The sequence below is a fragment of the Notamacropus eugenii genome, chromosome 6, assembly GCF_028372415.1.
Source record: "Notamacropus eugenii isolate mMacEug1 chromosome 6, mMacEug1.pri_v2, whole genome shotgun sequence".
Taxonomy (NCBI): domain Eukaryota; kingdom Metazoa; phylum Chordata; class Mammalia; order Diprotodontia; family Macropodidae; genus Notamacropus; species Notamacropus eugenii.
In genome coordinates this window covers 32259412-32270211 of record NC_092877.1, presented here as the reverse complement: position 1 = coordinate 32270211, position 10800 = coordinate 32259412, and the positions used below count along the sequence as shown (strand labels likewise).

At 39.8% G+C, this 10800-nt stretch overlaps 1 long non-coding RNA gene and 1 pseudogene across 1 annotated transcript; both read right to left on the bottom strand.

The window, feature by feature from the left end:
- Window positions 1–307: 307 nt before the first annotated feature.
- LOC140510647 (uncharacterized) lies at window positions 308–10590 on the bottom strand. The gene is made up of 2 exons (XR_011969318.1): window positions 9278–10590; window positions 308–1002 (listed from the first exon to the last, which is right to left on the bottom strand). It is a non-coding gene; the product is annotated as an uncharacterized lncRNA (long non-coding RNA).
- Window positions 6910–9028, bottom strand: LOC140510645 (mitochondrial carrier homolog 2-like; annotated as a pseudogene).
- Window positions 10591–10800: the final 210 nt, after the last annotated feature.

The following is a 10800-nucleotide window of genomic DNA, read 5'->3' as shown; positions in this document are numbered from 1 at the left end:
CCCTGGGCAAGTCACTTCACCCTGTTTGCCTCAGTTTCCTCATCTGCAATGTAAGCTGGAGAAGGAAATGCCAAACCAAGAAAACCCCAAATGAGGTCACAAAGAGTTGGATATGACTGAAATGACTAAGAAACAGCAGCAGCAGCACAGACAATCACATCCGGACAAGAATGTCTTCACAGATTAAATAAGGCAAAGGACATGGAGACAGTGCTGAGGATAAGTGAGTCAGGGCTATCACAGGGAGGCATACACAAGTAACTCTCAATGGACAAGTATGCAACATAACACAGACCCAGAAAGGCACTTTTATACTCACTCAAACACTTAAAGAAATTTATTTTTATTAATTTCATTTAATATTTTCCAATTACATGTAAAAATATTTAACAATCATTTAAAAAAATTGAGTTCCAAATTCTTTCCCTCCAATTCTTCCTTCCTCATTGAGAAGGCAAACAATTTGATATGGATTATACATGTGAAGTCATACAAAACATGTTTCCATATTAACCATGTTGCAAAAGAAAACTCAAAACAAAATAATAAAAAGAAAAGAAAAAAGCATGCTTCAATCTGCATTCAGAGTTCATCAGCTCTCTACTCCCAACAATTGTACATGCAGAGCGGGTACTGGGACTCGGCTTTTCCATGTGGAGCAGTTTCTCTGTGGTAACTCTGGGAAACTGACTTCCTTGACATCATGAAGCTGTTCCATTTCACGGTGCTCTCCAAAGCATTTGTAAAGCTAACTTCGGGAGCTGCAGCATTGGGACAATCCATCACTGCAGGAAGAATCCCCCATGCATGGGAACTGTTATTTGTGCACCAGTAACATGGTGGTGGGAGGCTTCTGTATTTCACAAACTTCATATTAAGAAAGGTTGCAGCTGCAGGGGAGATGGGAGTAGAAACTTAACAGTATTGCCATTCTTACAACTTGCAACTGAACCAGGCTCTCAGTACAATGCTTCTCTTCATTAGATCTCCAAGCTTTGGCTCCTGAACAAAGAAATTAAAAACAAACTCACTCTAATTAAAGTATAATTAGAAACCCTACACAGAAGTGGCAAGTACTCCTTCTGAAATGACCTATGGGACACTGTAGAGCTAGGAGTCAGCCTGGGCTAATAGAAATAGCACTGGACTTAGAATCGTGAGTTTTGGTTTCAAGTACTGCCATTTACTAGGTTACCTTGAGTAAGTCACCTAATGATGATAGCTGGCATTTATGCAGTGCTTTAAGTCTGGCAAAGCCCCTCATAAACATTGTCTAACTTAAGTCTCATAAGAACTCCATGATGCTGGGATGTTAGGTAGTGAAGTAGACAGAGCATTGGGCTTCAAGTCAGGAATTACTGAGTTCAAATCCAACCTCAGACATGTACAAGCTGTATGACCATGGTCAAGTCACTTAACCATTACGTGCCTCAGTTTTCTCAACTGTAAAATGAGGATAATTATAGCTCCTACTTCCCAGGGTTGTTGTGAAAATGGAAGTAGAAAACTGTAAAGTGTTTCCCATGGTGCTTGGTACATAGTAGGCTTCATACAAATATTGTTATTAGGTAGGTGGTGTTATTATCCCCAATTTATAGATGAGGAAACTGAGGTTCAAAGAAATTAAGGAATTTTTTCCCAAGTCACATAGTAAGTGCCTGAGGGAGGATTTGGGCTCCAGATCCTTCAGTCTGGGCATTACCTCACTCATCCTGGCTGCAAATTTCCTCACCTGTGAAAGAAGGGGAAGAATAAACCCTGTATTCTCAGGGAAAAGTAAGAGAGAAGTAAGTTAGGAAGACCTGAATTCAAGTCCAGCCTGTGACATATTGACTGTGTAAGTGAGGGAGGTGGGCAGTGGGAGAGGCAGTCTACCCCAGGACCAATGAAATCCCAGGTATGGAGGAAAGCAAACAAAATCATTTTTGAAAGGCAGCCTGAATAGAGGATTGACCTTGAATTCGCTGAGACCTGGGTTTAAGTGTGTATCCCACACCAATGAAGTCCCAGGTATAAATTTCCTACCCTCCAAAAGAACTTTTTTTTTTTTACTTACCAGCTGTGTGATGAGGACACATGGGATGATATACAAAATGCTTATTAGTCATTAAGTGCTGTGTAAATTAGCTATTTTTAATCAAGTGAAACACTAAATAATAGCTCTCTACTACCTTGTGGGTCACATGTAATCTGCCACGACTCCGGGGAGGAAACTTTTACTACCTCATTACAATTCTGATAAAAAGCACGTGGAGGCTTATCATAACCTTCACCTAGATTTAGACATCTCTTGAATCAACAAAGAGGCTAGAGCAACAACACCCTCTCTATGAATTTGACTTACGCTGACCCTCAGTCTTATTATGAACGTCACACCTCTGGGGGCAAAGCTCTCGGCTTTGTTGGAGAAAACATTATACTAATGGGCGGAGGGAAGAAGAGGGGAGAGTTAACCCACAAGACCCAGGTTCCTGTCCTGCCTTTTCCACTGGTTACTTTGAGCATATCCCATCACTACTCTCAGATTCAGTTTCCCTTTTATTTTTCATTATTATTATTTCATGGATGATTGAGTTCCACATCAAAGATAATACATTATCTTTTCCCTTAAACCCACCCATCTTTCAGACTTCTCTATTACTGTTCAGGGTGTCACTATTCATCTATCTTCCCAGCCTTTCAGGCTCAAAACTTCAAAATCACCGATGACTCCTCACTTTCAACGTAGGTATACAATTAGTTTGCTAAATCTTAGCTAAATCTTAGCTTTCCTATCTCCACCTCTCTCCTATCTATTCCCTTCTGTCTACTCACCCAGCTCTTATTCTAGTTCAACCTCTGAACATCTCTCATCTGGACTATTGGAATAGCTTTCTTATTGGTCTCCCTGCCTTAAAATTTTTCCCTTGTCTACTACATTGTCCATTTAGCTGCCAAAGTGATTTTCCTAAATTATGGGCTGTTTGTGTTACTCGCCCACTCAATAAACTACAATCTCCTTATTGAATTTAGGATCAAATAAGAATTTATCTTCATCTAATCTTTTAAAAATTTCTTTATTATGTTTTAACAATAATATTTACATAATATTTTAATTTTTGCAAAGTATTTTACAAATATTACCTCATCTTATCCTTACAACAATTCATAGAAGTAGGCGACATTATTATTCCTCTTTTACAAATGAGGAAACTGAGGCACAGAGGTTCTGACTTGTCCAGGGTCACACAGCTAGTAAGTTTCTGAGTCACGATTTGAACTCAAGTCTTCTGATTCCAAGTCCAGAGCTCTGTCCATTACTCACCCTAGATGCCTCTAATGTATATAATTATTAGCAAAGTAATATGCTTATATAATTTCTCAATGAGTAAATATGTGTATATTAGAGGGTGTGCTAAAAGAGTTTTTTTTTAAAGTTTTTGTTTCTACTCATACAAGTGCACAATCCCCAAAGTATGGAAACTGCTGTTCTAGAAATATTCTTCCTGGGCTGCCATGCTTTGGAAATGATTCTCTGAAATTTCAACCTGAACACTAATTATGACTGATAGCTGGAGGGGAGAATTTTGATTTCCTGTGTATTTCAAAGACATAGGACAAGAGATTGAAAGTTGGAAGGGACCTTGGAGGATATTCTGACCAATTTCCTTATTTTCCAGATTAGGAAACTTACACCTAGACAAAAACCTTCCAGTTTTCAATCTCTGCTCTTACAACTTTGAAATACACATGTAAGTCATCATCTTCCTAAGCAAAACTTTCACACACACACTCACACACGCACACACACATGCTTACACACACACACACACCACAGAAACATACATGCATGTGCTCACATACACCTAGGATTTGAACCCAAACTCCTTTGACTCCTTATCCAGCATGCTTTCCATCATATCAAGCTTTCAGTCCCTTGGGGCTTGGTTCATGTAACCACCACATATTTCACTGAGTCTTGCTTAATTCTGCTGCTAATTGGGATGCTTTGGGGTGGGGACTAAATCATCAATCCTAAGGCTAAAGGTGCTCAAGTATGTCCCAAAAGACTGCACTGTCAGAATCATTCCACCATTCACATTAGGAGCAGCTAATTATGTGATATGTTATCTGTAAAAGAAACTCTTCTCATCACCTTATCTATAAGCAGGTTTTTCAGCTTTTGCGTTTATGACTGGTAGCCTAAAGGTAAGTACTTAATCAGTTAATTCTGTGTTAAAATATAAATTCATAAAACTTCATTCTAATCCCTTAATGCACAAAGAAAAAACCCAACTTGCCTGTAGATATACTGCCAGTTTTTATCTTAACTTTCATAACCACTTCTTTCACTATTGAAGAAAAGCCTGCTCACATCAAATATTTTTCTTTTCTCTCTCTCTCTCTCTCTCTCTCTCTCTCTCTCTCTCTCTCTCTCTCTCTCTCTCTCTCTATATATATATATATATATATATATATATATATATATATATATATATATATTCCAGAATTAAATAGGCATCAGTTTGTTGGCCAGTGAGAAGGATAGGTATGACACCTCTTTCTCCCCATTGGAATCCTTATGTCTACAGAGATAGAACAAGGGAGCAAAGATTTAGAGTTGAAAGGACCCTTAAAAGTTATTGAGTCTAACACCTAGACTAGGTGCTCTTAACCTTTTTATTGTTATGCACCTCTTTGGCAGTTTGGTGAAGCCAATGTTCAGAAAAATGTTTTGTTGCCTACATTCATAATTGAAGGAGACACTAACATTCAGTTAGAGATTAAAGGAAATAAAAATGTATTTTTTCCACCCAAATTTAGATTCCCTGAATTCTATCCATGGACCATTTTAGGGTTTGTAGATCTCAGGTTAAGAATCTCTGCCCTAGACAATGTGATACCAGACCTAGAGTCAGGAGGACTTCATTCCAAATTCCAGCCCTGAGACTTATTTAGCTTTGTGATCCTGGGCAAGTTTCTTCATCTGCACACACCTCAGTTTCCTCATCTGTAAAATGTAGAACCAATCTCACAGGATCATTATGGGGCTCAAATGAGATTATATATTTAAAGTATTTTACAAACTTTAAATTGTTATATAAATATTGTTAGAACAGATGAGGAAACTGAGGCCCAAAGAAGCAAAGATATTTGTTCCAAGTCATATAGCCAATAAGTAGCCAAGGTGGGAATTGAACCCAGGTCCCCTCAAAGCCTGTTTTTATTCCTCTGTGCTATGCTGCCTCTCTGATTCATAATTAATCTTTGTGATAGCATTTGGAGGATCATATTTTATATGCTTTTCCCCTTATGCCATATTTTGTTATGATTAATATTATTTATTGCTACTAAATTCTGGGCCCACTGTGTGTTAATATTAATTAATCTATAATCAAGGAGTAGGAGGTTGGGCTGATCCTTTGGGATACTTCCTAGTGGTGTTATGTAATTACAAACCTTGAAACACCTTGATTGCAGAGGGACAGACATTACATGTAACCTAATGGGAGAGTGAAAGATGTCTCAGAGGCAGAAACAGCTTTCATTTTGTTTCCAAATATAAGTTGTGTGCAAGAAGTGGGATACAAGACATTGAGGACATATGGGAACTAAAAGGGAGATGGGCTAAGTCCTGAAGTGAAGAAACTGAGGGACAACAACATGGACAAAGAGGTAATAAGAAGTCACATTTCTATCGCAATTTAAGATTTTCAAGGTGCTTTCTTCCCTCTGTGAGGTAGGTAGTCAGTCAGTCAGTCAATGAGCATTTATTAATTACCCACTATGTGGCAAGCACTGTGCTAGGCACTTCCTGAGAAAATGAGCCTCTGAGAATTTAAGTGACATGTCCAGGTTAACATAGGTAGTAAGAGCTTGTGATTGTCTCAGCTTTCTTCCATTCCTTCAAGACCAAACTTAAGAAAGTGTTTCTTCCTTCTGTGCTTCCACTTTCTTAAAACCCATCCTTTTCTTGATCGTTTGGTATTTGCAATCTATCCCCACCATTTCACTGAAGTTGTTCTTTCAAAGATTATCAGTGACCTCTTAGTTAAAAAAATGGATTGCAAGACCTGTTTTCCAGTCCTCATTCTTCCTGACTTTTCTACAGCATTTGACATGGCAGATGTTGTTCTTATAGTTTGTCCATTATTGAAAAGGACCATGACATCAGGACGGTGATGCCATGACAAGCAAGTGAATTGGATTTGAGTGAGGCAGGGCTGTGCAAATTCACCAGCCTCCTTTTCTCCTGCAGAGCCATCTGGATCCAGTGGCAGGATATAGATCAGGATGACTGGAGATAGCCCCCAATATAGCAGATGAGGTGTTTATGAAAGATCGGTAATCATCCCAGTGTGACTGAGATTTCTTTTCGAGGCTATCTCTTCCCTCAGTTTCTATTGCTCTATACTCTCCTGGAAATTGTATTTCTCCCTCTTTAATCCCTCCTTCGTGGCCTCCTTTGATGACTCTTCATTCATTCCCCCCGCCCCACCCCAGTTCCCCAAGGTTCTCTCTTTCTCCCTCTTCTCACCACACTTTTTCTTAACAGTGTTACATGTACTCCCATTGCTTCAACTACCACCTCTATGGACGTGTTCTAAATCTATATGTCTAGCTCTGATATATTCACACACTCTTGGAATGGAAATATTTATGGCCATTTGGTCCACTCTATACGGAAAAAAGAATCCCCACAGTGACAAATTGGACAAACTCTCATCTTCCATGTGACTTCCCCAGGAAGACTTCCAGTGATGGAGACATCAGACCATCTCCCTTTTGAATAGCTCTAATGAGGAGGAAATTTTTCCTGACATGAAGCCAAATTCTGCCTCTGCTTCTTCCATCATGTTTCTCTTTCTGTCTTCTAGAGCCAAACAGAACAAGTCTAATGCCTTGAATTTTGTCTTTTTTCCCATTTCATCAAGACTAAATTAATTTAAAGACATACTGCATTATGTAGAAACAAACATCCCCATACTTCTGTGCATTCAAGACTACAAAAATGTCACTGTTTCTGCTAAACATCTTCCAATGAATATCCTCAAGTCATAATAAATCTTAACAAAAGGGACCTTCCAGAAAGGGAAACTGTTTCCTCAGCTCATGTTTCTCTGTTTTTGTAGTATGCACCAACAGCCCAATCAAGAAGAGTATATTAGTTGTAAGGAGGCATTCACCACAGACATTGACAGTTATAATGCTGGAGACAAGTGCAAAGGGATATGTCAGCATCCTGGCAAGGAATTTAGTGACAGCTTGGGAATAGTTCTTCATTTCTCTCATGGAGGAGACTTCATTCTTCAGTGCATAGAAATTGATGAGATAGGTCAATGAATTTCACAGTTGCAAGGTAATGACATCACCCAGAAGGGGAGAAATAAGGCATGCTAAGAATCCTAGGAAGCCTCCTGCTTGGTAAATGATAATTATAGAGTCACAGAATCCATAATATCACCAAGGCTTGGTGAATAGTAAACACTTGATGGTCAGTCAATAAACAATTAGGAAGTGATTACTATGTGCCAAGTACTATGTTAAGACTACAAAGGAAGACAGGGAGGTCCCTGCCCTTAAAGACCTCACAATCTAGTGAAGAACAAGACAAAAAATTGTTCAAACCAGATAACAGTGTAAGTGGAAAGTAATGTCAGAGGGAACGTGTTAGTAGTGAAGAAGATTGTATAGGGATTGGGGTGAGGAGCAAGAGAGGGAGAGACATAAGATCCCCTGCAGAAGATAGGATTTGAGCTGAGTCTTAAAGTCAGAGAAGTTAGGAGGCGGGAGCAAAGAGGGGAGTGTTAAGGCATGGAGATAGGCAATGAAAATGCATAGTCAGGAGATGGATGGAGTGTCATGTACAAGAAACAGAAAGAAGGACAACGTAGCTGGATCAGTTCACAGTTCCACCAACAGTGAATCAGTTTCCCAATTTTTCCACATCCACTCCAACATTTGTTGCTTTCCCCTTCTATCATTTTAACCAACCTGATAAGTGTAAAATGATATCTCAAGATTATTTGAATTTGCATTTCTCTAATCAATAATGATTTAGAGCATTTTTCATATGACTATAAATTGTTTTGATTTCTTCATTGGAAAACTGCCTGTTCATACCTTTTAACCATTTGTCTATTGGGGAATGATTCATGTTCTTACAGATAGACTTTAGAGTACAGATAGAAGAGTTAAAAACAGTATGAGCAAGACATTGGAAAGATGTGACATGGTAGGTAATGAGGGCTTTAATAGCCAAACAAGGGATTTTATAATCAGTCCAGGAGATAATAGGAAGCCATTTAAGTTTACTGAGGGAGGGGTGTTATTCTTTCTTTTACTCATTCATCCAAATATCCATATAAATAAACATCTATCCATCCACCCATCCATCCATCCATCCATCCACTCATTCTGCCAATGAATTATGCCAAAGACTTCAAGAAAATAACAAGGGAGGGGTGAGTGGTGAGGGCAGCAGCAGAACAAGGTTTCATCTGTCAAATATTCTTTTACTCTGTATTTGTTAATGATGTTTTCAAAAATGGGCAATATAAACAGAGAATACCTATTCTATACGTACAATAGTTCTCATAGTTGAAAACCCTATGCGATAATAATAGCTAATATTGATTGGCAGGCACTGTGCTAAATGATTTACAATTCTTTTCTCATTTGATGCTTACAACAACCCTGAGAGGTAAGGGATATTAGTCAATGCTGGATGGAGCATCTTGATTTTTCCTTTTTTCCTTTTAAAGTAAGTTATTGTTGATGTCTTATTTTTTACACTACCATAGTTTCCCCCATTTTCTTTCCTCTACCTGTCCCAGAGGGTCATGTGTGTTTTCATCCTTCATTGCCAAAGAAGACCATGCCATCAGAGAAATAATGACATGACTTGCACTTGACTTTGTTTTGAGTGAGGGAGGGCTGTGCAGGTCACCAGCCTCACTTCTCCTCCAGAGCCATCTGAATCCGGTGACCAGATATTCATCAGGATGACTGGAGATGACCCAGTATGAGGAAATTGGTTTTAAATGACTTGCCCAAGGTCACATAGCTAGTGAGTGTCAAGTGTCTGAGGTGAAATTTGAACTCAGGTCCTCCTGACTCCTGCACTAGTGCTCTATCTACTGCACCACCTAGCTGCCCCCCCCCCAGAGGGTCATCCCACATAATAAATAGCATTTTTAAGACCAAAAGAAATAAAAAAGAAAAGGAAAGGGAAAGAAAATCATCATATCTGATCAATATACCAAAAATGACTGAAAATTCATGTAATGTGTAATACCTGTAGATCTCCAATTCTCTGCAAAAAGGTGGTGTGGGAGTGTCTTCTCATGTCTCTTCTTTTGAACCGTGGTTGTTCTTTAATTTTGAAACATTCAGGGGGCAGAGCCAAGATGGTGGAATAGAAAGACACACATACATAGGGCCTCCCCACACAGCCCAGGACTCTCAACAAATTCTGGAGCAGCAGAAGTGGAGAACAACAGAGTGGAGGAGATTTCCAGCCCAGGGTGACCTGAAAGACCCATGGAAAATGTCAGTTGCACCAGACGTGGAGGAGAACCCAGCCCAGCCTTGGCCACGTGCATGCATGGGCTCGTGAACAGCCCTTGGGGGTGGACTCTCCAGTTGTGGAATCCCCAGTCCTAGTAGCAGTGGTTCCCAGACCCCTCAACCCACAGGCACCAAAGGTCAGTGACAGGGTATTTTCAGCTTGCCAGGAAGGGAGAAGGGCCTTCCCACGGCTCTGGCAGCAGGCAACAGCCACAGAGGGTGCACAGCAGCCTGTACAGACCGCTCATTGTTGGAGCGTAAAAACCCCTGGGGGCACTGAAGAGCTGAGTCTTACCTTAGCCCTGTGTGGAGGCCCTGGCCAAGCTGGTCTTTGTCTCGCACTGAATGGCGACTCTGCCCATTCAGCTTATCTGAAAATCAGCCCCCAGTGCTGACTTGGTGGAGCTTGAGGCCAGGAGGCTGTGGAGAGGTTACTGCTAAGATTCTGGGCACAAAATCCCTCTCTGCATCCAGATCAGTACACCCTTGATTGTGCCACCTTGGAGGAACTGAGATCTCACAGATTCCCAGAGTATATCCTACTCTTGACAAAGGACCCAAAAGTCAAGTAACTGGTTGGGGAAAATGCCCCCCCCAAAAAAGGGAAAAAAAATAAGACTACAGAAGGTTACTTTCTTGGTGAACAGATATCTTTTCCCATCCTTTCCGAAGAGGAAGAACAATGCTTACCATCAGGAAAAGACATAAAAGCCAAGGCTTCCATATCCCAAATATCCAAAATAAACATTCAATGGGCTAAGGCCATGGAAGAACTCAAAAAGAATTTTGAAAATCAAGAGGGGGTGAAGGAAAAATTGGGAAGGGAAATGAGAGAGATGCCAGAAAATCATGAAAAATGAGTCAACAGCTTGCTAACGGAGACCCAAAAAAGTGCTGAAAAAAATAACACCTTGAAAAATAGTCTAACTCAATTGGCAAAAGAGGTTCAAAATGCCAATGAGGAGAAGAATGCTTTCAAAAGCAGAATTAGCCAAATGGAAAAGGAGGTTCAAAAGCTCACTGAAGAAAATAGTTCTTTCAAAATTAGAATGGAACAGATGGAGGCTAATGACTTTATGAGAAACCAAGAAATCACAAAACAAAACCAAAAGAATGAAAAAATGGAAGGTAATGTGAAATATCTCATTGGAAAAACAACTGACATGGAAAATAGATCCAGGAGAGACAATTTAAAAATTACGGGACTACCTGAAAGCCTTGATCAAAAAAAGCCTAGACATCATCTTTCAT